The sequence below is a fragment of the Vicugna pacos genome, chromosome 31 (genome assembly GCF_048564905.1).
Source record: "Vicugna pacos chromosome 31, VicPac4, whole genome shotgun sequence".
NCBI classification, from domain to species: Eukaryota; Metazoa; Chordata; class Mammalia; order Artiodactyla; family Camelidae; genus Vicugna; species Vicugna pacos.
This window is the reverse complement of record NC_133017.1, coordinates 1,161,347-1,188,898: the sequence shown is the minus strand read 5'-3', so window position 1 is coordinate 1,188,898 and position 27,552 is coordinate 1,161,347. Positions and strand designations below refer to the sequence as shown.

At 43.9% G+C, this 27,552-nt stretch overlaps 1 protein-coding gene across 1 annotated transcript in view; it reads right to left on the bottom strand.

The window, feature by feature from the left end:
* Nucleotides 1-27,552, bottom strand: part of LOC140690614 (putative N-acetylated-alpha-linked acidic dipeptidase) — a 54,721-nt gene that overhangs the window by 13,686 nt on the left and 13,483 nt on the right. Inside the window, exons 13-15 of the mRNA XM_072952486.1 lie at nt 17,506-17,631; nt 9,845-9,997; nt 8,980-9,087 (exon numbers count right to left, since the gene is read on the bottom strand). The gene's annotated coding sequence lies outside the window, so the exon portion shown is untranslated. The remainder of the gene's footprint in view (nt 1-8,979; nt 9,088-9,844; nt 9,998-17,505; nt 17,632-27,552) is intronic.

Sequence of the window (27,552 nt, the reverse complement as noted above, 5' to 3'; positions counted from 1 at the left end):
ATGGAGAGGGGGTGGGATTCATCAGTTCTGGTTCAGATGGAGGAATGATTGTTGTGCAGCTGGAAAAATGAGTGCTAGGTCTTTACCTGATGTCAAGGAAGCCCTCAGTTTGGATGCCTGTTAATCCATCATCTACATCCAAGATGCCATCTCTATGACCACATATGTGTCAAATCATCATAGATGTAAATGAATCTTGTGGTGTGTGAGAGACAGAGGCAGAGAGAATGAGAGAGATAGAGACTGAGAGATGTTCACCAAACCATTAATGACGGTCACTTCTGGGAGTGGGATTTGCAAATCTCTGCACTTTTCCTTTAGGCAACATTTCAAGCGTTTATAATGTATCTATATTGCTTTACTAATTCTAAGGTATTAAAAGCATATGTCACTTGAAATTCATTCATATTTCATCTATAGAATAAAGTTTATTATTTTTATTTTAAAATATTTGTTACAAGTACAATCAGCATTTATGAGAGTAAAATGATAAATTCTAAAGAATTAAGAATCAGATAAAGAACAAAACCTTTTGGTGACTCAGACACAGGCCAGCTATTTGGCAGTAAATGGCAGGGTGGGACAGGTTTCTCCAGAAGGTTGTGTATGTTCTGAATCAGCATCCAATAGAGGCAAGGAAAAATTACAAGACATGTACGCTGAAAACTACAACAGCTTGTTAAGAGTAATTAAGAAAGACCTAGCCCTATTTTAAAATTTGAAGGAGCCAAAATGGCAGAGTAGACAGACTCACAGCTTGACCTCTCCCACAAATACGCAAAGAATTACATCTACAAAAACATTGAATTGCACAGAAACCTCCTGAACTCTGGTAGAGTGTCTCTTATTTTGAAATACAGGAAGATTCTCACAAAATATGGTAAGGAATAAAAAGAGAAAAGAAAAATTCAGTGCAGAACTGATCCTGCAGGGAAAGAGTAGCATAGGAAGAAAGGCACACTCACACTGGGACACAACCTCTCTAGCTGGGAGATCAGCTAGGAAAGAAGCAGAGCTTCCAAGGTTTGGAGGAGACAGTGGCAACTGCATGGCAGGCAGAACTGGGGAAAACTGACACAGAGGGTCCCTGTGATGACCAGCCCTAGACATGAGCTAGCAGGGATGAGCCAGAACTGGCTACTGGAGTCAGTGAAGAGCCCAGGCAGAGGGCTGGGTCACACTGCAGAGAGGCAGCCTCAGGAAACTAGAGGGCAGTGTGAGCTCTGGCTGTGTGTGTGTGTGTGGAACAGAACAGACTGAAACTCTCATAAAAAAGCACCAATGTTGGTATAATGGGGGAGGAATGAAACACAGCTGTGCCAAAGTCACTTTCTCCACTTGGCTCCATTGTTGGTGTGTTCTCATGAGAAGAGAAATGGGGCTTGGTGATAGCCAACACTGCTGCACAAAGGCAGAGCTGAATGTTGACTCCATACCCTGTGCCATTGCAACTTCACAGGCAGGAATGAGATTTGTTTACAGCCCCAGGCAGAGAGGGTGGATTTGCTGTATCTGGTCACTTTGTGGATCCACACCTCTGAGACTTACAGGCAGTGAGTGGAGTTCTGACTCAAGAAGGGTGGCCAGTGAGGGTATTTACAACAGGGTGGTGTATGGTTCCATATGTGGGTGCGGGATTAGGGTTTGAGCTGAACCTGTAGTGGACCACAAATTCATGTGTGTGACTGCACACTTGCTAAGGCAGGTCCAAGGGACTGACACTGCTGGATCTGCACTGATGTTTCCTGGGGCTCAGAACCTGAGGGGCACCAGAGTAGGTGGCTGACATTCCCATAGCTAAGGCAGGGATAAAGCCAACATCAACAAATAGTACTTTGTAAGTCTGCATAACAAGTGACAGGCAACACCACAGAGAGAACTCCCCAGTGAACATCTTCTGCCTATTCTTCTTCACAACTGAATTGCTCCAACCCTGCCTACTACATATCACAGCTCAGAAACGGGTCTAAAAGAAATACATAGAGCCAGAGAAATATAAGTAAAATAAAGAAGCCGAGGAACCACTTTTAATTAAAGGAACAAGAGAAATCCTCTGAAAGAACAATCAGTAAAAATAGACTTTGATAGTCTACTAGACTTCAAAAAGGAAATGATCAACTCACTGAAAGAAATAAAAGAGACTATCAATAGAGACAGAAAACTTTAAAAAGAATATTTAAACTACAAAGAAGAGTTAGTTAAAAATAGAAAATTCAACTACAGGCAATCAAAAGAAGACTAGATAATGCAGAGGAATGAATAAATGGCTTAGGAGACAAGATAAAAGAAATAACCCAAAAAGAACAGCAGACAGAAAAGTCAATAAAAACCAATTAAAGCAAGATAATATAAAGTGTGCCAGCCTATGCATAATGGTGAGTCCCAGAAGGAGAAGAAAGAGAAAGGGGGATTGAAAAGTTAGTTAAAGAAATCATGACTGAAAACTTTCCAAACCTTAAGAAGGAAAGAATTATCCAAGTACAGGAGGCACACAGAGTCCCAAACAAGGAGAAACCAAACAGACCTACACCAAGACATATTATAGTTAAAATGGTTAAAGTAAAATAAAATATTCTAAAGGCAGTGAGAGAAAAACAAAGTGTTTGTTACAAGGGAGTCCCATAAGCATTCAGCAGATTTCACTACCTAAAATCTTCTGGCCAGAAGGGAGTGGCAAGATGTATTCAAAGTCCTGAATAAGAAAAAGGCTGCAAACTAGGATATTCTATATAGAAAGACTACCCTTTAGAACAGAAAGAGAGAAAGATTTTCACAGACAAGCAAAAACTAAAAGAATTCAGTAGTACTAAATCTATGCTAAAAAACAATTTGAAAGTTCTAATCTAAATAAAAAATAAATAGGAAGCTATAGAAATTAAGAAACCATAATTGGAAATGCGATAAATACAGTGAGTTGCAAGGGAAAACATGAGGATATAAATAAGTCAGTAAGTCAATAAAGAAAACAAGAAGGCAAACAAGAAAGAGAGAATAGCAAAATCATGAAAGGTGGAAGAGGAGAGCAAGAGAATATATATTTTTTCTCTTTTTTTTTCTTTTTTCTCTTTGTCTTCTTTCTTTTTAGGATGCACTTGAGCCCACATGACTATCAACTAAAACCAAACAGATGAAGTAAGGGGTTACCATACTTGAATGACAAGATAACCACAAATCAGAAGTATATAATAGAGTCATAAAACCAAAAAAGAAACCAAGCTAATAGAAAAGGAATTTATCAAACCACAAAAATAAAAATAATTAAAAGAAAGAAACAAATAATTACCAAAATCAACTGGAAAACAAATTTCAAAATGGCAATAAACCCACATCTATAAAATAGCTACTATAAATGTCACTGGACTAAATGTTCCAATCAAAAGAAAAAGAGTGAAGGAGGAGGAAAGATGGTGGAGTAAAAAAGATGCTCAGAGCTCACCCTCTCCCACAAATTCACCAAGAGTGACATCAACAGACACACCCACCACCCAGAACACCTGCTGAACTTTGACAGAATATTGGCTTCTTCAAAAGATAAAATTTTCCACAAATCTGGTGGGAGAACAGGAGAAAAGAAGAAAAAGGAAAATAGTTCTGGACCATTCCAATGGGGAGGGAGCTGCAAAAGAGGAATAGCATTAATACACTGGGTCTCTCCAACTCCAATGGCCAGTTCAGCAGGATGGAGATGGAACCTCAGAGGCTCAGATCTGTATAGAATAGACTTTGACTGACAGAACTAAGTTAATGGGGCACAAAGGGTCCCAACGATCCCCAGCCCTAGACGCGAACCAGCAGGTGTGGGATGGGACAGGCTGCCTGAGTTGAGCAGAGGACTCGGGCTGACTCTACAGAGGAAACCTTGGGGGACTGCAATGTTCTGTGTGCCATGGCTGGGAGAGTATACAGAACAGCCTGGGTCCCCCATAAAATAAAAAAAAAAGGCAGAAAACACTGCTGGTGTGCCCTGGGGGGAAGGGGAGCCATAGCCTTTGTGTCCGCAGACCCACAGTGCCATTATTGGAGACTTCTTGGGAGAAGAGAGTCAAGGCTCAGCCATAGCCACTATATTTTCTGGTGCATGGTTCCCAGGTAGAGGAGGGGTCAAAACCCAAATCCCTACCTAGGGGCTCCACAACCTCATAGGTGGGAATGAGATTTGTTTACAGTCCCAAGAAGAAGGGACCATTACACACCGATGCCTCTCTGAGTTGGCTCTTCTAAGACAAATGCACAAGAAGCAGTGTTCTGGAACAGAGAAGGGGTGAGGGCTAGTGCAGCTGTTTCCTCTGAGTCCACCTACAAAGCATGGACCTAATGCGGCAGGGGAGCTACCTGCCAACTACCTTGCACAAGTGTGGTCCTGGGACCAGGCATCTGGTGGGGGGTGCAGACCACCCATTTACTGATGCTGGGACACAGACCAGGGACACGACTAGACGGCCTCTGGAACCAGCAAGTGGAGTTTTCACAGCAGGATATGGGCAGGAGTGTGACAACCACAGGAAAAAAAGGAGCTCCTGCTCAATAGCCAGGGCAGATTCAGGCCACCAGAACACCAGCCACACCACCAACAAAGGGGATAACAGGCAAAAGGCGTGGAAGGAAGACTTGGCAACCACCCATAGTTAAAAATAACCTTATGACAAAATTATTAAGAGTGTATATTCTTGCAGAAAGGCCAAGATAGTGGAGTAGAAGGATGTTTGTATCTTATCCTCTCCAATAAATTCACCAAGACTGACATTCACAGACACACCCATCCACTCAGGACATCTGCTGATCTTTGATAAAACATTGCCATCTTCAAAAGACAAAATGTGCCACCAATCTGGTAGGAGAAAAGGAAAAAAGAAGGAAGAAAATGCAAAATGGCTTGGGGTTGGTCCTTTGAAGTGGGAGCAGCAAAGGAGGGATAGTGCTGGTTGACTGGGTCTCCCTCTTTCCAACGGAGAGGTCAGCAGGATGGACAGGGAACCTCTGAGGCCCAGATGTGTACAGAACCACCCTTGACTGACAGAATTAAGTTAAATGGGCACAAAGTGTGACAACAACCCCCAAACCTAGAAGTGAATCAGGGATGGGAAGGGACAGGCTGCTGGATCCAGGCAGACTCTGGATGACTGTACATAGGTAACCCTGGGGGACTGCAGTGTGCTGTGGACATCTGCTTGGATTGTATACAGGTCAGAACAGCCTGGGCCTCCCATAAAATAAGAAAAAAAATAAAGCAAAGCAATATTGCTGGCTTGCCTGGGGGAAGGGGTGTTTCGTCCTTTGTTTCTGCTGACTCATGGCAACATAACTGGTGATTTCTCAGAATAAGAGAGATGAGGCTCAGCCACAGCCATCATACCCACCCAGGCAGACATGGGGTTGAAACCTGAATATGTACCTGGCAGTTCTGCAACCTCATAGGTGGGACTGAGACTTGTTTACATCCCCAGACATATAGGAAGTTTCTGTCCTGGTGCCTCTACGAACTCACACCTCTAAGACAAATGAACAAGGAGCAAAGTTCTAGCAAAGAGCAGGGACTAGGGCTGGTGTGGCCATTTGCCTCAAGCCCACCCACAGAGTGTGGAACAGATGTAGTGTGGGGATTAGCACTGAATAGGGGAGCAAACAACCCAACTACTGTGGAGGACTGCTGCACCTGGACATGGCATTGGGAAGGGGCACAACCTGCCCACCTACCATGCAGGAGTGCAGCACCAAGATGCAGCACTGGGAGGAGAAGTGACATGTCTACCTACAGGCACTGGGAGCAGCATAGACCAAGGGTGTGACCAGAGGGTCTCTGGAAACAACAAGCTGAGTTCATGAAGCAAGGCAAGGGCAGGAGCTTTGACAACCACAAAACAAAGAGGAGTCCTCATTCAATAGCCAGGGTAGGCTCTGGTTAACAGGTTAATGGCCACATCATTAACCAAAGGGATAACAGACAAAAGGCACAGAAGTAAGACTTGGTAACCACACATATTTAAGAAGAACTTCTTGATAAAATTACTAAGGGCACACAATCTCCATGGGAACATACTCTTTTCCTTTTCTGTTCCATTTTCTTTTACTTTTTAAATGTTACTTCTTAAATAATTTTTATATTTCTATTTTTAATCCCTTTTAAAATTTTCTTTTAAAATAATTTTATTATTATCTTTCAATTTGTCAAATTTCATTTTTATCCTTGTTTTGTTCTTCTGTTGTGATTATACTCTGTTCTCAAATATTTTTTCTTCCTTTAATATTTTAAAAATTCATCCCAACTCAATTGTTATCTTGTTTCAATATGTTCTTCTGTTATTGATTATACTGCTTTTAAAACTAATTTCTTTGTGCTTAGTTTTATTTCTGCATCCACTTTATATAAATAAATAAACTCTTAAAAGACCACAGTAGACAATTGATACTCCATAAGTCATAGTGCCAGAGAGATATAAGCAAGGTAAAAAAGCAGAGCAACCTGTCTCAATTAAAAGAACAAGATAAACCCCCTGAAAGAACAATCAATGAAATAGACATTGATAGTCTACTAGATGATTTCAAAAAAGGAGTGATCAAAGTACTGAAGAAACTAAAAGAGATTGTGTATAGAGACACAGAATATGTCAAATAACGAAATTGAAACTCTAAAGAAGAGCCAGAGAAAATTGGAAAACTCATTTGCTGAGAGGAGAGTTGAGGTAAAGGCTGTAAAATGTAGGCTGGATAATTGAGAGGAATGAATATGTGACTTAGAAGACAGGACAACAAAACAGCTGAGAGACAACAAATAAAAACCAATGAAAGCAATATAAGAGACCTATGGAATAACATAAAGCATGCCAACCTACTCATAATGGGGGTCCCAGAAGGAGAAGAAAGAACAAAGGAGATTGAAGAGATATTTGAAGAAATCATGACTGAAAACTTCCCAAACCTAAAGAAGGAATCAGATATCCATGTACAGGAAACACAGAGCGTCCCAAACAAGGAGGACCCAAACAGACTCACACCAAGACATATTACAATCAGGATGACCAGGGTTGAGAATGGGAAATGATTCTAAAGGCAGCAAGAGAAAAACAAAGAATGAGATACAAGGGAACCCCCATAAGATTTTCAGCTGATTTCTCTACAAAAACAGTACAGGCCAGAAGGGAGAAGCAAGGTATATTCAAAGTCCTGAATGAAAAAATGATGCAGCCTAGGATACTTTATCCAGCAAGGGTATCCTTTAGAATACAAGGAGAGATAAAGAACTTCACAGAGAAGCAAAAACTAAAAGAAGTTAGCAACACTAAACCTATGCTAAAGGAAATATTGAAAGACCTACTCTAAATTGAAAAGAAGCAGGATGCTACAGAAAGGAGAAAACCATAATTGGAAAGGTGATTGCTACAATGAATTACAACAGAATAAACATGAAATCATAAAAGAGGGCATCTAAATCATTAAGGGTGGGAGAGGCGAGCAAGAAAATATGCAGGTTTCTCTCTCTCTCTCTTTCTCTCTGTCTCTCTCTCTTTTTTGTTCTTGGTAGGATGGGTTTGAGCTTATATTATTATCTGTTTAAAACAAACAGATATAGTAATGGGTTAATATATGTACAAAGTAGGGTAACCACAAGCCAAAAAGTTACAATAGAGTCACAAAACTAAAAAGACACCAAGATAATAAAAATGAAAATTATCAAACCACAGAAAGAAAAAGTAAGGAACAAAGAGGAAATACAAAATGAACTGCAAAACAAAGTTCAAATTGTGATAAACACATTTCTATTAATAATTACTATAAATGTCAATGGACTAAATGCTTTAATCAAAGGACATAGAGTGCATAGTGGATAATAAAGCATGTATCTACAATACGCTGTATACAAGTGACCCACGTTAGGGAGAAGGACACACATAGATTGAAAGTGAGAGGATTGAAAAAGATATTCCACACAAATGGAAATCACAAGAAAGCAGTAATATCAACAGTGATTTCAAATAAAATAGACTTTAAAACAAAGATTATTAAGAAAGATTAAGAAGGACATTTTATAATGATTAAAGGAGTCATAGATGAAGATATTACACTCATTAACATATATGAACACAACATAGGAGCACCTAAATATATAACAGATAAAAAGAAAATACTAACAGATAAAAAGGGAAAATTTGATCGGAATACAATCACGGTAGAAGACTTTAACAATCCATTAACATCACTGGACAGCTCTTCCATACATAAAATTAATAAGACAACATAGAAATTAAATGATACAATAGAACAATTTCTATTGGGTAATATTTTCAGAACATTATATTTCCCTAAAATAGAACATACATTCTTCTCAAGTGCACATACCACATTTTCTAGGATAGATCATATACTTTGGCACAAAAGAAGCATTAACAATTTGAAGAAGATAGAAAATATTTGAAGCAACTTTTTCTGACCACAATACCATGAAACTAGAAATTAACTACAGAAAAATAAAGGAGAAATAAATGACAGTATGGAGGTTAAACAACATACTACTTTTAAAAAAAATGGGTGGATGGTGAAATCAAAGAAGAAATAAAAAATACGTTGAGACAAATGATGATGAAAACACAACCACACAGAACCTATGGGATCCAGAAAAGGCAGTGCTTAGAGGGAAGTTTATAGCGAGAGAATCAGGTCTACCTCAAAAACGAGGAACAACTGCAATAAACAATCAAACTTACCACCTAAAAGAATTAGAAAAAGAAGGGCAAAAATAACAAAAGTAAGCAGAAAGAAGGAAATAATAAAGATCAGGGAGGAAATAAATAAAATAGAGATATAAGAAACATTTGAAAAAATCAAGCCAAGAAATGGTTTCTTGAAAGAGTAAACACAATTGACAAAATTATGTTCTATGCTGGAAATTGACACAACAATGCAAACTGACTATAACTCAATAAAATAAAAATTAAAAAATAAATATTTTAACAAAAGAAAAAAGAAAAGGTAGTTTCTACTCACCAGACTGGAGGAGGGGACTGCAACCTATGCGGGGTCACACCCCATGGGAAAGCCTGGGGTCAGGATCGGAGGAGCAGGGTGCTGTGGACATGATCTGTCACAGGGTTTCTGCAGGAGGGGAGTGTGAGGCATGTGAGCAGGCTGAGGACTGGCCATTTGAGTAAGTTCATGGGCTCTGGAGTGGAGGGGCTCCCCCAAGTGTCTGGACTTGACTCTGGGTGAGTTGGGCAGGTGGACAGTGGCTCAGTGTGAGTCCAAGTCCAGTGGAGGAGGTAGTGAGTTAGATCTAGAAGGACTCCTTCTGGGGTGGGAGGCCCCACAAGGGAGGCAGGAGGCCAAGTCCAGGTGACTGAGAACAGGGTGTGTCCTGCATAGGGCTGCAGGGCAGATGAAAGCATCCAGTCTACAGAAGGTGGAAACACGGTCCATACAAGGGCTCAGCTCAGATGTCACCTCCTCAGAGGAGCCTTCTCTGCCTGCACAGTCTACAGGGACAGCCTCCTCCACGCACATCTCCCCAGCAGACACCTGCTCCATTTCCTGCATAGCACTCAGAACGCGGGCCCCTGCTCCGTACCCAGCCATGGTTCCGCTGCCCTGAGGAAAAGCCCTCACAGGAGCCATAAAGCCCTGCACGACCTGGGCCCCACCTCTCTGTCTCCTCTGGCACCACTGCCTCCACCTGGCCCTCTTCTCCTCCACTCCTGTACTCCTGACTTTCCCCAGCCCTGTGTGCTCTCCAGAGCACATGTCCCTCCTAACATGCTGTGTGTGCTCACTGTGTCTAATCCACTGCATGCCTCCCACCCAGGTCAGTATCCAGCACACAGTAGGGCTCAGTAAGTAGAGAATGAATGACTCTTACCATGACTGCTGGGAAGACTTTTGTCTGTGGCCTACAGTGATCACACACCCGTCACACAATCTCTGAGGTCCTACTGTGTGTTGGGTGGGTTCCAGATACCGGGCACAGCAGGTAGTGAAGCAGTCAGGTCTCCATCCTCATGCAGCAGACAGCCTGGTGGGGGACACAGAGAAAATTAAGTAAAATATACATAATGTCCAGAGGTGATATGTTCCATGGAGAAAAATAAGGTCAGGGAGGACATTTGAGCAGATTCCTGGAGGTGTTTAAGAAGCAGGCGGAGAGAGATCCTGGCTGGAAAAGCAGCCATCCCAAAGGCCCTAAGGGCAAAGTGGGATGTATGTGGAGGGTCTTAGTTATCCGTGTGAGTTCTTAGTCCTGCCTTGAGTATGTATGTTGCTTTCATTTTTAAACCTTGATTTCACCTTTATAGCAAATTAACCTGCATCATCAATCTGCATAATTTAGCCAACTCTGTTTCAGGTGTTGTGGGCACAATGGCAGGCTAATTACTTGGGTTGGTAAAGAAATACCAGCGTCAGAGAAGGGTTTAGGAAAGTTCAATAGGGACACTGCTATAGACAACATCAGGCCACACAGGCAAGAGGTGCCTACACGAGCGCCAAGGTTGAGTGTGTGGGGTCTGTTATTGGGGGGGTGCTGTGCACACAAGGAGGAGGGGGCTGCATGATCAATTCACGCACAGGTACCTGGTTGGTTGTGAGATCTGTCAGGGGCTTCTCTGAACAAAAGGCTTTACCACTTTAATAAGGGAAGGATGTGAGGTCTCTCTTCCTGGGGCAATGAGGTTTCATAGGGTAAACACACAGCAAGAGAAGATGTTTTATAGCTTGTGGAAATGCAGGTGTGCAAAGGGTCCTGCAGTGGGGAGTGGGAGGTAAGGGGCCACTGGGTTCTAGGCACACAGAGAGCCCAGGGGTGAGGGTGTATGACTCTGAAGAGTGCCTGCTGGCTTCACACCAGGGACTTTATGTGGAAAGAGGAGAATCTAGGTTATCGGCACGTGTCTACTCAGTGACCTCCCTAAGCCTAACTCTGTCAGGCACCAGGTGGCTGTGAAATGAACATGAAGGTCCCCACCCTGAGGACCCCAATGAATGAACATCTTGATATCCTCAAGCCCCTTCCCCTGCACCATCGCCCCACCTCATCTGGGTCTCAGGCTTTGACCCTGACATCAGTGGCATGTTCGTTCCCTACATCCAGCTCCTCTGGACGTCTCTGTGATGAGCTGTTCCATGTCAGCAAGCCCCAAACTGAGCTCTGCCTTTTCCCCATGATTGCTTCACCCTGTGAAGCCCCTCGTGAAGGAGCCACCACTAGCAGGATCCTACAGGTCTGAGGCTCTGCCTTCCCCACCCCTCTGATGACTCCCAGCCCATGATCCCCTCTGGAGGTCCCTATTATCCTCTCCCTTCCACTTCAGTCTTGGGCTGCACATCAAATCCCTCTTCAAAATCTCCCACAAGACAGGTCCAGGTCCACTTGGGGACACTGAGGTGACACAGGTGGGTGTTGCTGGGAATGAAGAGCAGGATACTGAAGCAGAGGAGAGGAAAGGGCTCCCAATCCACCAGAACACACGCTAAAGTGGTGGCAAGATACCCATAAAGTGTGAGGCAGGCATCACACTGCAGCCACGCCCTCTGCTCCCCCATGGTGCCCTGTGTTTCCTGTTTTGGCCTAGGGGACTCCCCCCCTCACTCTCTGTTAGAGGGGTGCCCATTCATTCATTCACACCCTCATTAACCATGTACATGGGTCCTGCTCAGTGCCAGGCCTCAGCTAGATGACAGCTCATCCTTGGGGACACAGCTCAGATCTCACCTCCTCCATGAAGCAATTCTGGATTCCCACCCTCCCTGAAGCTCCTCTGGCCTCAATTGGGACCACTAGGGCTGTGACCACACTCTGATTACATCCCAAGTCTGTGATCTCCGTGAAAGCCCTGGGCCCAATGTAGAAAGAGACTCAGAAAAATGGGGCCAAAAGGGGCTAAGAAAAATGTTACTAGTTCTCTATTACAGAGAAGGGCACTGAGCAGAGGGAGGGCAGTGTCCAACCAAAGCCACAGAGGAGGGTCTCAGTGAGCCCTCCCATAGCCCTGTTACTAGTTCTCTGTTACAGATGAGGACACTGAGCCACAGAGAGGGAGCAGAGCCCTGCTATAGCCTTGGCCCCACGGCCTGTGTCCTTTATGATTAGCTCCATGCTGCCAGCAGGGGTGTGGGCCTGGAATGGATGTTGAAAGCTGCCTGACCCCCAAGCCCCCTTCATACACAAAGTCAGTCTCAGGAAACACCCCTCAAGACCTTCCATATACTCCTGGGATTGGGACCTGATTGCTGTTCTGGAAGCTGGCTGGGCTTCCCTGAGAATTGCCCCAGGAGATGCTTGGGACAGCCACAGGGCCCCTGAGGCTTCCTGTCCCCAGCTGAGCAGCTCTGGTCCCCTTGACTGTCCCTGGCCCAGGCCTGATTACACGGGGTTTTGGCCGGGTAGCCAGCTGTGGAGATGAGGAAGTGGGGGCAACATGCAGGTACATGCAGAGGTTCAGGTATTCACTCAACAATCATTGATTCAGGCTTTGCAGTGTGGCTGGCCTGGGCCCAGGCCTGGGTGTCCAGTAGTGAATACAGTCAACCTCTTGAGCCTTCTGGGAAAGCAGTCCTCAGAGAAACCGGCCCTCAGTGCACCCATCCTGCTCCCCATGAACAATCACACTGAGATGAGGCTGCTTCCATGGGTCCCAGTGGAGGATGAAGGGAGGAGGAAAACCCAGAATGGGCACTGACCATGAGCCTGGACACTGGAACCAGATGACCTGGGCTCTGTAATCTGGGGTGGTCACCTCACCTGTTCTCTCTGTGCCTCAGTTACTTCTGCAGAAATGGGTGATAATGCCTGTCCCTGCCCCACAGATTTTCGTGAGGAGTCAGTGAGCTTCTCTAAGGCGTGTAGGACAGTGTCTGGCTATGGGTCAGGATCCTGCTCACCTCACAAGAGTCTGTCCCACTTTAAAGATGATAAAGCCAAAGTTAAGGGGGTTATGAGACCAGCCTGGGCTAGCCCCCTTCTCATGGTCTGCTGTCCAGGTCTCCTGCTTTTACATCATACCTCTGCCCCCATATCCACCCAGAAAAGTAGGTGCTGAGAATCTGAGCAAATCAGAGTATGAATGGAGGCACACCCTCTCCCCATCTTGGGCTCTTGGGGTGGTGGGCAGGTTGGGGATATCGGGCTCCTCCAGACTGTCCAGGAGGCCCAGCATGTCGGTCACCTCATTTCCACTCAACACGGAGTAGGTGTGTGGCCAAGGGCCAGAGGGCGCTGGAGTAACCCAGGGTGGGTGGATGCTAGGTAGGTGTGGGAGGCACAGAGTGGCCCCTGGAAGACAGTGTCTAGGCAGCCAAGGTGCGATGAATGAGGGTCCCCAAAAGGGGCAGAGGACAGAGTCCAGCCTGGACACCACCCCCTGCTGGACCCTGATCTGGGGTGAGAATTGGGACAAGCCAGGGCCCCGCTGGGACTCCTCATCCAGCAAAGAGGTGAGGAAAAGTTAAGGAGACCGTGCTCCCTGTGTGAGGGTGCTGCTTCCAGGATCCTGGAGGTTCCTTAGACCCTTGTGAAGTGGCTGCTGTTTCCAGCCCCATGTGGGCAGAAGAACTGAGGCAGGGAGGACAGAGTGACTCAGGACAGAGCTAGGATTCATCCAAGAGTGTATGCTGAGCCTCTTGCTAAGAGCAGCCTCTGGGCATCATGGACTCAGGAAGTGCCTTGTCGCCCCTCTTAAGGCTCCTTGCATGTTAGGCAGGAAATGTCCCAGTGCCCATACCTGGGCCTCTCTGGGTGATTCTGACATGTGGGATCATGATGGTCCTGGGAAAGGAGAGAGAATGTGGGCTGGGCGTCAGGTCTGCATCAGACCCTAATGATGCACCTAATGTTGTGTGACCTGGAAACTCCCTGACCTCTCTGTGCCTGGCTTTCCAGCCCTGACACAGAGGACTGCTGTGATTGGCACACAGTAGGACCTCAATCAAAGGAAAAAGCCAGCCCTTCCCCAGGAACGTCTCCTCTTACATTCCCAAAGCTAAGCCCATGTTCCACACATCACCAGAGCTGAAACTTGACAAACAGGGCAAGTGAAATCCAGCAACTCCTCCCTCCTGCCTGAGGCCCTTCGCTCCTCAGTGACAGTGGCTCAGAGCAGGTCTCTGCATCCCAGAAGTCTGAACTGAGCCTTGTGACCTGGAGGAGTCCCTGTTCCACAGAACTTTGTTTCCAGGTCCTTCCAACAAGACACAAGAGCACCTGGTCTGTGTCTTAGCTGCAAGGTCCTCCCTTTGCAAGTTGCCCCATCACATCTGGGCTAGTTGATGTGAGTTCCAGAGCACATGACCATCCAAATGATGACTTCAGGGAAACATCCCTGCCCACACTGCACTCTTCAGAGCCCACCTTCTAAAATAAGGGGTAGTGACCCACGGTTGTGCACACTTTTATCAGAACACAGCCCTCACCAACCCACCATTGGAAACACGAGAGAAGCAGAGATTCCCAAGTGCCTGGACCCCTGTCATCCAGAAAGCAGAGGGTAGGGTAACAGACAGAAGGGGAGAAAGTACTTTCAGACTATATATCTGATAAGGGGTTCACACTCAAAACATATAAAGAACTCTTACAATTCAACAGCAAAAAAAAAGCAATCTGATTTAAAAAGTGGGCAGAGGAACTGAATAGACATTTTTCCAAAGAAGGCACACAGATGGCCAACAGGTACATGAAAAGGCGCTCAACATCACTCATCATCAAAGAAATGCAAATCAAAACCACAGTGAGATATTCCCTCCCACCTTTCAGGATGGCTGTCATCAAAATACAAGAGATAACAAGTGCTGGCGGGGGTGTGGAGAAAAGGGAAACTTGTGCAACTTTGGTGGGAATGTAAACTGGTGATGTCACTCTGGAAAAGAGTAAGGAGTCCCCCCCAAAATTTAAAATTAGAACTCTCATATGATCCAGCAAGTCCACTCCTGGGAATATATCCAAAGGAAATGTAATCACTATTTAAAGAGACAACAGTGTCCTCATGTTCACTGCATCATTATTTACAATAACCAAGATATGTAAACAACCTAAGTGTCCATCAACAAGTGAATGGATACAGAAAATGTGATGTGTGTGTGTGTGTATATACATATGTATATGTATATATGCTTATATATGTATATATATGTATATATGCATCATATATATGCATCATATATATATGCATCACATACATATGTATATGTATATGTGTGTGTATATATATATATAATGGAATCTTATTCAGACATTAAAAAAATGAAATCCTGCCATTTGGTTCAACTTGGATGGAACTTCAGGGTGTTATGCTAAGTGAAATAAATAAGACAGAGAAAGACTAATACCCATGATCTCATTTATATGTGGAACCTTCAAAATAAACCAAAACCCATAGAAACAGAGATCAGGTTGGTGATTGCCAGAGGTGAGGGAGAGGGTGGTTGAAATTGGTGAAGATAATCAAAAGGTACAAACTTCCGGTTATAAGACAAACAAGTCCTGAGGTCATAACATACTGCAGGGTGACTGTAGTTAACAACACTGCGCTGTGCATTTGATAGTTGTTAAGAGAGTACCTCTTAAAATTTCTCATCACAAGGAAAATAGTGTGTGACTATGGGTGATGACAGACGTCAAGTAAACTTAATGCACTGATCATTTCACAATATGCACATGTAACAAGTCATTATGCTGCACACCTAAAGCCAACAAAGTTATGTGAAAATTGTATCTCAGGAATACTTATGTCAGGAAGCGGGGGTGCGAGCCTGGACTACCTACTGCAGGAGCTGTCTTTGCCCTCCAACAGCAGAGGGTGGTAGTTGTGACAGGGACTGTAGGTCCCTCAAAGCCTAGAATGTTTACTGTCTGGACCTTCACAGGGAGAGAGTGCAGACCCTGCCCTGGAAGACAGTGGTCATGGCAGCAACAACGGCCTGCCTGTGTGCAGGCTCAGCCCAGACAGCTCCTGTGCTCTGCTGTCACCGCATTTACTTCCCTCCACACCCTCAGAGGGAGAGGCTTCAAAGTTCTCATTTTACACATGAGAAAACTGAGGCTCATTTGCTTTGAATTATTGACAAAGTGGTGGGGGAAGCTTTGAACTCCAGTGTTCTGATTTCAAAGCCACATCTCAGTCCTGATTTTTAGAAGGTGGAGGTCCAGGCACTGGGGACCCTCCACCTTCCTCACTTGTAGTCGTACTCCAGGGCTGCCACCCCCAAGGCGTCTGGGTGAACACAGTTAATCCGCTTACTCTGCACCAGCTGAGCCCTTGGCTGCCAGTCTGTTGTCACTGCCTGAAACCAGCTGAGGTTTTGCAAGTGAACCATCACCCCCTGCCAGCCCACCTGCCCTGCCATGTGGGGCAAACCCCTCCTAGCCTGGACATTCTAAACCCTTAGCTCACACATTTGCACAACTGCATCAAAAGGGCCCTACTCCCTGTGTGGAGATATCGACAAGGGGAAGGGAGGGGAGTTTGGGGTGGCCGCTTACTGTGAAGGTGACACATGACAGGGACATGTTCATGTCCATAATGACACTCAATTTGAAGCTAAGAACATGGTCACAGCGAGGGGTAAAAGCTGAGAGGCTACAAGGCTGCCTAGAAAGGGGCTTGACTATTGAATTGTAAATGTGTAATTTAATTTAAAAATCAGCCCCCTGGGTGATAAGAATTTGCCCCTAAGGCCAGAATTGGCCACCTGACCCCTGGGAACCCCTCAATTCCAGGATGTAATCATCTGAGCATGTAGGGGGCTTAAATTGGAGTGCTGTCCTCTAGTCATGGTGCACCTGCCCACGTGTGCACCCATGATCTGCAGTGCTCACACATCAAGGAGGTCCAGGTCATAAGGAAGGGATGACAGACTGTGAGGTCACATGTGTGCCCCTGCAGGGGTGAATGTTGTATAGAGAAGAGCCCCCCACTCTCACCTCCAGGAGGGGTGCTGGAGGGAGCAGGACTCCTGAGCCCCTAGGCTTAGCAAGCATCCTGGCTGAGGGTGGGGAGGCTGTCCACTCTGAAGTCATAGGTCAGATGGTAGATTGGGGTCCCACCCCCACATCTCACCAGTGAGACCGTCTAGTCTGTTTTCTCTGTAAACTGGAACCCAGTCACCCTCACCCTCAGAACTGGGGGCAGCCTGTGTAAATTACAACACAAAGCCCTGGGCTGCTTCAGGTGCCCGGGGGTGTCCAGCCCCCCTAGGCCCGGCAGGTGGGAGAGGAGAGGTGTGGGTTAGCAGGTGTGACAGCAGAGCTGAGACTTGGCTGAGTGCATGCACTCTAATATCCAGGAACTGGGAGCTACCAGTAGCAAATCTGTTCACTGAGGCCATGTGTACTCTCCCTTGTCACTTACAATCCCCTGTTTGAACAGAGGCCTCTGGAGTCTATTAGCCACATTGTTGCCTATCACTTCACTGTTGCAGTTCCAGGGTCTCCATTTAGCCAGCTTGAAGGAATAGTCAAACTTTTTCTTAAAACCAGTGACAGAAAACCAAAGTGGCTTAAAGAAGCAAACAGGGCAGGAGAGAATGACTTACCTAACTGAGACGTCCACAGGGAGATAGCTTCAGGCATGTCTGTACCTGGTGCTCAGTGACATCAACAGAAGTCATCCTTCCCCACCTCTGGGCTCTGCCACTGGTGTCATCTTCACATGGCTCTGCCTTTATGAAAGCAAGATAGTCACCAACTGCCACAAGCTGACATCACCACCCCTCAACTCCCAACTGAAATAGAACTTCTCTGCTCCCAGGATTCCAGCAACTAGGCCTGACCTCCGTGGAGCCTGATTGGGCTGGTGCCCAGCCCTGAGCCAATCACAGTGGCCAGGGAGGATGGAAAATGCTGATCGGCCAGATCAAGGCCATGTGACCATCCTCTCCAGGAAACCTGTGAGCTGTTCACCTGTTTCCAGCTTGGGAGAGTGTGATGTCTCCCAGAGGATCCTGCTTCTAGCACAACCTGCTGGTGGCACAATGAGCTGGAATGAGCCTGTCTGCTTGGTGACAAGTGACAGGTCACTTAGTGTTTCCTTGCTCCAGGGAGGGAGGCATGTCCACACAGTATTGGGGCTTCAGAGCCAGAATGTAGTAGAAAAGCCTCCTGGTCTCCCAAAAGGTGGGAAAGTGAGCAGTGACACTGGAAAGGCATTCCTCTCTGTGGCCCTTGGCTTTCTCCTTGTTACAGTGGAGAGTGCAGTGCTGCCCCTGACAGCCCACTTCCCTGCTGGGAGACCTTTGCAACAGGTGGAGAGTGCTTGGAAAAGCCCATTTATTCTGAGGAACTGTTATTGCTCCTGGTGGGATCATTATTTTCATGTCACTTGTGAGGTGGGCCCTGAGGGGTCCCTGATCTGGGGGCACAGACACCCACAGAAACTTGGCCCAGTATTGCTGTTCATTCAACAATGACTTACCAAGCACCTACTGTGTGCCAGATTCCCAGGGTAGAGCAGTGATGTTGACAGGACAGGTCCCTGCCTCACCTCATCTCTGCATCCCAGGTGGGGTCACCAGAGTGGGAGTTCAGGAAGCAGAGGATGTGGCCGAAGCCTTATGGGAACCCCTGGGTTTTTCTCTGTGCTGAGGGCACTAGCAGCACACCGATTGTGGGACTCAGTACCCGCAGGACCCAGCATTGATGGGAAAAGGAGAGGGGCATTTCTACAAGACCATCCTCACTAACCCCAGGCTCTGGAGGGCAGCTCCAGTCTGCTCAAACCCAGGGGGCATCTTCCGCCATCCTGATCACCCTCTGGTATTACTCCCCGCTAAGATGCAATTTTCCCTGTGGCAGCTACACTCAGAATATGTGTTTGTTTCTCTCCCATGTGGTTAAGTGGACTTCAGATGCATGATAGCGATGGAGCGGTTAAGCCTCTGGGCAGATTGCTGGGTGACCCGCGGAACTTGCTGCACATGGTGAGCTCCCTTCTGCCAACCAATGGGCCAGGCCCCACCACTGTTCTGTCTGTTCTACCTCACTTAATCTGCACAGACACTCTATGCGGGACATCCTGTTATCCCCCATCTCTGCTGACCTTGGGTGGACAAAGCTTGGGTTTGAGAAAGTTGCCCAGGTCACATGGTTGACAAGTGGGGAGCTGGGGATTTGCACCCTGGTCCCAGGAGTCTGGATCATGGAAAGGCCTGGGTGGGGCAGCTTATTGCAAAGGGAAGTCCTGCCCAAAACCCTCCCATGAGAGCCCACCCAACAGCATATCTAGCAGAGTCAGCATTTCCTGGACCAGATGGACAGAACCTCAAAACTTCTTTGCAGATTGTTTCCATGTTCTTTTGCAAGCACAGAAAGGCCGCGGGCCAGGGAAGGATAAGGCCAAGAGTGTTTTCATTGGGGAGAGTGAAGGACAAGTGTGAAGACACACAGCACTCCCAGCAGCCCTCTCGGCAGAGAGTGCCACTGGGTGAGCAGCTACCGTGACTACCTATCATAACCCTGTGAGGTTCATGCCTGTACAACTCTGCCTGTGAGAAGAGCAAAGTGAAGCTCAGAGAGGTGTGGGGACATTCCAAAAACAAACAGATAAGGTGGGATCATCACCACCATGCTGTGCAGGTGTCACACTGTCACACTGCTCATGCATGGCCTGCTGGGAGTAGTGAAGGCCTGATAGGAGCACAGGAACACTGTGGTGAAGGTGACGTTTCTACCTGGGACAGCTGGTACCGGGGATTCTAGCTGGTTCTTCATTGGGCCTGCTTTGAGTGTCAGCATGTTGCAGCCTCATTTAGGGGAAGGGCTGTCTCCTTTCCACACCGGTGCAAAAGGAAGAGCATGTACACACTGGCATCACCATAGACCACCGGCAGGATCAGGATCTGGAGCTCAGAGCAGAAACTGCCAACACCTCAGGAACTGGTGCAAAAGGAGGACCTGAGTGCCCCCTGAAACATTTCTAGTTTTAAAAACATACTTCATTAAGGGGAAGTGATAAACTGTTGATCCCTTCAAAATATTCTGTTATCCAAGGAACAATACCACCTCAGCATTGTAAGAGGATTAACTCAGTCATCAATAACCATCACTATAGGTATGAGAAAACAGAGTGTTAGGAGTTACAAAAGGGTCTCAAGATCATGCAGGTCAGAACTGAGAACCATCCAAAGCATGTGCTGCATGATAGCCTCTCTAAGCTACCTGAGGCTTGGTCTGCTCCTGACACAGGGCAGATGGTTCTGAGAAAACCACACTCCTCAGGGGACCCCAGGGAGTTGACAGAGTTGAGTTTGGGTTCCTGGTCATCTTCTAAGTCTGGAATTTTGAGATTCTTCTGCACCTGTCCTTCCTCCAGAACAGAATCTGATTCAGGCGGGATTCCAAGGACTGAGGCATGTGCCAGGCAAGAGAGCAGGCATGGCTGGATGAGAGCATCACCAGTGCCATTAAAAAAGAGGCCAGGGCATTGAGATTTCCAGTGATTTAGCATCATGGCTAGGAGGGGTCTTGTGTTCTACAGTGAGTTCCGAGTATCCTGCACCGCCCTCGAGGACCTGCAGGGGGTGCACGAAGCCAGCGTGTCTTAGGTAGCGGTGCGCATGCGCAGTCCGCATCAGTAGCCAGCGTCTTCCTTGGGGGCAGAGCTTGTTTTCCTCAGGACTGAGCGGGCGGCGCCAAGAAGGCTCCGGGACAAGGCTGCCTGCGTGTCTGCGGGAGGATGCTCCCCGCTCTCTGTCTGAAGTTACGCCGGTTTCCCACGGCCTGAGCCCGCTTCCTGCCGGGGTGTGTGTGGACCTGACCGAGCTGGGGCCCCGGCCGGCAGGGCAGGAGGGGACGGGTGCGCTGGCGGGCCCTCTTCGACTATTCTCCTCGCCCGCCGGGAGCGGGTGAGTGTCCGTGTCCATCGGGGCCGCTGGGGTGTCCGCGCCCCTGGTCCTCACCGCCCGGGTCCCCCCTTCCCCCGTGTGATCGGAGGTGTGTACACCAAGGGTCAGGAGCGGGGACGCGGGTGTAATGGGAAAGGGGCTGAGAAAGTACTGAGAGTTAAAGAGAAGTGTGTAAAATTACATTATGTTAATTTTTATATTTTAAGTGTGTCAAAGTCAGAGTTTATTATGCTTTTACTTTCTTGTCTTTAAAGGAGTGCGATCATTTAGTTTATACTTAAAATATGCTTCTCAGCTTATCTCATTTTCAAGTCAAAATACTGCCACGGTTGACATTTTCTCATAATACAGTGACAATCTTAAACATTTGTGAATATAAACTTATTGAAAAAATCTTGCAGTATTCCATGATGAGTTGTTTTGCTAAAAATAATATCCAGGCCATTACTAAATTATTACAAAAATATAAATTTTTTGAAGCACTTTTAGAAGTTCCACACACAGTGGTATTTTTAAAACACCAACCACTGCATAGTGCTTAAGATCATTTAAGATGAAATATATTCAAACCTAAAACTTTAGAATACTCAAAAGGCAGGGTAATGGCTGTTTTTTCATTGCAAATACATTTTTTTCTTCATAAGTGCAAAATACGAAGGTATTCAGCTAAATTTTGTATATCTTTATTCAAAAGTTGAAATTAGAATATAATCTCCTTATTTTTTATTTTAAGGCTATTTCCCATAAAAATTGGTATTTTTATCTGTAGGACCTTAATTGTCTATTCATTTGTTTTTTTCTTTTGGTTTATTTTCTTTAACAGAGAGTGCATTCTTGTGTCTTGTTAGAGTTTTTAATTCTCCTAACTTATTCCAAGACTTTCTGACACTGATAGTAAATAATGGGAGAGGCCTTATGGTAACTGTGCATCTTATCATGTAGTCAGGATGTTTTTTTTTTGGATAACTTTTTTTTTACAATTTCCACTTGGTTCACAATATTATCCCATTATGACAACTCAATAAAAAATTGTAATCTGTTTACACCAAGACACTTATGTCAGCAAAGTGCTTTTGCTGATATGATTTTACGTTAGATTATAATATAATATTTGATTTGATTTACATATAGACTAATACCTATTTTATATATTTACACACATATATGAATATCTGCTAAATGCCATTAATTTGCATGGGGTGGTAGCTGATAACATGTGATCTTTCTGACCATTGGTTATTCTTATGTGTGTCTAACGTACTTCTTAGAACAGATACTAGAACATCACACCTCTCATTATACAGTATTTTAAAGGTTATATTTTATTTTACTTATTTTTAAACATTTTTTATTGAGTAATAGTCATTTTACAATGTTATGACAAATTCCAGTGTAGAGCACAATTTTTCAGTTATACATGAACTTACATATATTCATTGTCACTTTTTTTTTTGCTTTGAGTTACCACAAGATCTTGCATATATTTAAGATTCCACACATGAGTGATCTCACATGGTATTCCTCTTTCTCTTTCTGTTCTGCTCCACCTAGAATAACATTCTTCAGGAGCATCCATATCTCTGCAAATGGCGTTATGTAGTCAGTTTTTGTGGCTGAATAGTATCCCATCATATAAATATCCCACATCTTTATCCAGTCATCTGTTGATGGACATTTTAGGCTGTTTCCATGTCTTAGCTGTTGTAAATAGTGTAGAAAAATCAGCTGAAAACCTTATGGGGGTTCCCTTGTAACTCACTCTTTGTTTTTCTCTTGCTACCTTTAGGATCATTTCTTTATCCTTGAATCTGGCTATCTTGATTAGGATATGCCTTGGTGTGGGTCTGTTTCGGTTTTTCCTGCTTGGGACCCTCTGAGCCTCCTGTGCTTGGATATGATTCCTTCTTTAGGTTTGGGAAGTTTTCAGTCATGAGTCCTTCCCATACCTTTTCAACCCGCTTTGTTCTTTTTCCCCTTCTGGAACTCCTATTATGCATACATTGGCACAGTTTATATTACCCCATAGGTCCCGTATATTGTTTTGATTTTCATTTGTTTTTCTCTCAGCTGTTCTGATTGGATGCTTTCTGTTGTCCTGTCTTCTAGGTCACTTATTTATTCTTCTGTATTTTCTTGTCTGCTTTGCACAGCCTTTAGGTCAGCTCTCATCTCAGCCAATGAGTTTACTAATTCTACCTAGTTCTTCTTTATAGTTTCTATTTCATTTTTGATACATTTTATATACCTAAACACTATTTCTTTTAGTTCCTTCAGTACTTTGATCACTCTTTTTTGAAATCTTGATCTAATAGACCATCAATTTCTATTTCCTTGATCATGCTTTCAGGGGATTTCTCTTGATCTTTTCATTGGGAGTGGTTTCTCTGCTTCTTCACATTGCTCATATCTCTCTGGCACCATGGCTTAAGGAGTAGCAGTTACCTACTTATCCTGGAGATGGTGTGCCCTTAACGATTTTATCGAGAGGTCTTTGTGTCTTTGCCCTGCTTCACGAACTCAGCTTGCTGTTTCATAGTCCTTCTGTTGGCACCCTCATCTGTGCTGCTCTCAGTGGCTGTTGGCCAGCAGATTGTGCCCCCTCCTAACACTAGGTCAGGAACTGAGCTCTTATCCAGTGGGTGGGCAGGTCACTCCCCCTCCTGATGCCAGTCAGATGCTGTGCTTGGGGGGAAGCAGGTGGGCAGATCACACCCCGTCCCAGCACCATGGTCAGGTGCTGTGTTCCTGCCAGGAAGGTGGGTGGCTGCCCACCTGCCCTCTCCTGGTGCTGGTCGCTCTGCTGCTCTGTGCAGCAGCCTGCTCTGCCTCGGGTAGACAGTCTGTAGGTGGGCTCAGGGAAGACCACGGAACAGCCCCACTTACGCTCTGTGCCAAATCTGAGCTCCTTGTTTCCCTTGGCAGCACAAGTTCTCTGAGGTGTCAGGGTAGAAAAATCCTCTCTGCCTCAGGCTATAAACAAGTCTCAGTCCTGCCTAAAAGGTTGTGGAGCCCCCACGTGCAGATTCAGGTCTCAGCCCTGCCCCCGCCCAGGCACTATGCACAGGAGGAGATGGTAGCTGTGGCTGAGCCCTGCCTCTCTTCTTGCGAGATGTGCCAGTAATGGCACAGGTCTGAGGAGACAAAGGCTTCAGCACCCCTCCCCCCAGGGCACATGCCTGTTTATAGTTTTGTTTACCTTCTGAGCTAAAATTTACCTGACAATGAAATGTATAAATTAGGCTTTTGAGGTTCATCTTTGCATCAGTTGTTGATTCTTTTTTATTGTTGAATTTATTCCATTGTTTGAATATACTATCATTTGTTTTATCCATTCTCCTACTGATAAATACTTAGGCTTTGGATATCTTTTTTTGCAAGCAAACATTTTTTAAAAAAATGCAAATATAATATACATGCTTAAACGTGAACATATCTTAAGTATACAGCTCAGTGATTTTTCACAAAGTAAACACATCTATGTAACCTTCATCCAGTCAAGAAACAGAACATTGCTGTTCCACTTTGGGTTTCTTCCCAGATACTATGGCATCTCTTTGATGGATTCACCATCCTAAATTCAGCCACCATGGATTGGTTTTTTTGGCTTTTGAAATTTTTAGTCCCTTACATTCCACTCAACATTACGTAAGATTCATCCACTAGAGTTTTCTTTAAACTAGTATATTTATTTTTATTGCTTTAAAGTATACAACTTGTATGCATGTGCCACCACTTATGGTTATGTATTTATTGTTGACAGGTGTTTGGGTCATTTTCTATTTGGGGCTATAACAAATAGTGATTATGAGAATTTTCTGGATGTCCTTTTGAGCTCAGATGTAGAAGCTTCTGAAGGGTACACAGGGAGTGTGTGTGTGTGTGTATGTATGTATATGTGTGTGTGTGTACATATATACACACACACATATACAAATATAACTTTCATTCAAAAAGCCTACTTTCAAAGTATTTGTAAGAATTTATATTCCCACTGGCCATGTGTAAGAGTCCCCATTGCATGTTACCCTCACCAATGCTTCATATCACTTAACAACTAACTATTCTAGTGGATGTCTAATGGTGTTCCAAGTGTGGTTTTAGTACATATTTTTATTATTACTAAAGAGGTCAGCCACTTTTCAGAGCTTATTTGGATTTTTCTTTTTGTGTGTGAAGCAACTGTTCAATTTTTTTGCACATTTTAATATTGAGGTTTTGCCTTTTTCTCCACTGGTTTTTGTTCTCTATATGCCCTAGATACAAGTCTTTTGTTGGATATAGTTATAGCAAATATATTTTCCCACCGTGTGGCTTTTCACTTTCTTAATGGTATCTCTTGATAAAAATAATTCTTAATTTTACTGAAGTCTAACTTAAAACTCTTCTTTTATGTTTAGTGCTGTGTCCTGTTTAAGAACTCTTTGCCACTTCAAAGTCATTAAAATATCTCCTACACTATTTTCTAGATGCTTTATTTTGGTGGGGGATTAGGTTATTTATTTTAATGGAGGTACTGGGAGTTGAACCCAAGACCTTATGCATGCTAAGCACACATTCCACCTGAGCTTTACCCTCCCCCAGATGCTTTGCTTTTTGTTTCAAATTTATTAGATTTATAATCTATCTAAAATTACTGTTCATGTATGGTACAGGGTTTAATTCAATACTGTTCCATTGGTCTATATGTCTAACTTTAGGTAGTTATCACATAGACTTAATATTGTTTTATAATAAGTTCTTTAACATTGTTCTTTAATATCATCGTGGCTATTGTTGGCTCTTCAAGCTTCTCTATGTATTTAGAATCAGCTTGTCAAGTTCTACAAAAAAAACAGTAACAACAATTAAGTTTTGGGGATTTTGATGTGCACATATAAATCTTTGAATCAGTTGAAGGGGAACTGACATCTTTAAAATGTTGAGCCCTCCAATCCATAAATTTGGATTACCTCCCCTATACTTATTTTTATCACTGCTGTAACAAATTATCACAAATTTTGCAGCTTAAAGCAACACAAACTTATTATTTTATGGTTCTGTAGGTCAAGTCAGGAACAGGTATCACTTGGCTAAAAATCAAGATGTCAGCAGGGCTGTATGCCCTTCTGTAAGTCAAAGGAAGAATATATATCCTTGTCTTTTCCGGCTTCTAGTGTTCACCCACATTTCTTTACCCATGGCCCTTCCTCTATCTTCAAAGCTAACAGCTTTACAGCTTTCTAATCCTTCTTCCAAAGTCATATCTTTCTGACCACATCTGGGAAAGATTTTCAATTTTTAAGGACTCCTGTTGTTAGACTAGGCCCATGTAGATAATCCAGGCTAATCTCCCTGTCTCAGAGTCCTTAACCTGATACATCTGCAAAATACCCTTTGCCATGTAAAATAACATATTCACAGATTTCAGGATTAGAACATGGATATAGGTAGGGGTCAGTGTGGTGCACTTTTCTGTTTATCAAACTGTTTAACATTTGATGCTTTCTGACAAACTTATAAGATAGAAGATCCTGATCATGTTTAGAATGCTTCCTCTGCAAAATATTGGGAACTGAGTTTATTTGAAAGGACTGAAAATAATACTACCACAGGAATGGTTTCCTAATTCTACTGACATTTACTTACTTTATACTTAAATACCCAAAATGGTCAGCCAGGAGTGGGATCTTGGCAAATAAAATAAAAGTATAATTCAAGCTTTTATCACTGAATTTATTAGCTAATTCTATTTTAGAAACAGACAGAAAATAAAACAATTTAGATTAAGTCTGCTTACTTATATATTAAGTGAACATAAAGTTTTAAAAGCATGTCTGAATATGGGATAAAGTGAGCATCATAAAATGTAATGTTAATATTTAGTACCTGCAAATCTCAAACTCCCAATTTATAAACAAGTTCATACTGTATAGCACAGGGAACTATATCCAATGCTGTTTTGTAGTAACTTATGGTGAAAAAGAGTATGAAAATGAATATATGTATGTTCATGTATGACTGAAGCATTGTGCTGCACACCAGAAATTGACACAACATTGTAAACTGACTACATATATATATATTTGAAAGGACTGAAAGGACTATACATACCAAGAAAAAAATTAGATTGGTAACCAACAAGAAATCTGTCAGTAATATAATGCTAGAAACCCTGAGACACAAAAGAAAATTTCAGGCATACATCTGTTTATAGAGTCATAGAAAAAATAGTGCCTATGCAAGTCCCTGATAAGCATGAGAAAATAGGAAAGGCGATATAAAAGTTCAAAATGCTTTGCTATGTAAGAGCTGCCAGATGACTCAGACACAAACTTAAGTGGTCAAAATATCTATGTAATTAATGATAACAAAGTAATTGAGGGCATCATTTTAAATGAGATAAAAATAGCTGCTCAATTTTCATATAATTAAGCAAGTCATTTCTGTTTATAGTAGGTTTATATTATTTTTATATGTATTTATATTTTATAAAGACATCAACTTAGATCCTGGCAGATAACTGACAGTGGAGCAACTGATTGATTTAAGTGGGCATCACAGGCTTATCAGATTTCATATGCTTTAAATATACATTAGTTATTAGTTGTCAGGAAGAGTTCAATTTTCATTTATTCTAACATAGCTGTGCCACAGGCAGGTTACTCTGTATTCACAATGGAGGATCATGATAGATATGAAGATATCAAGCCTTATTGATCTTCATAGGGGTGCTTTCATAAGAAAAGGAGAATAAAATAAGGA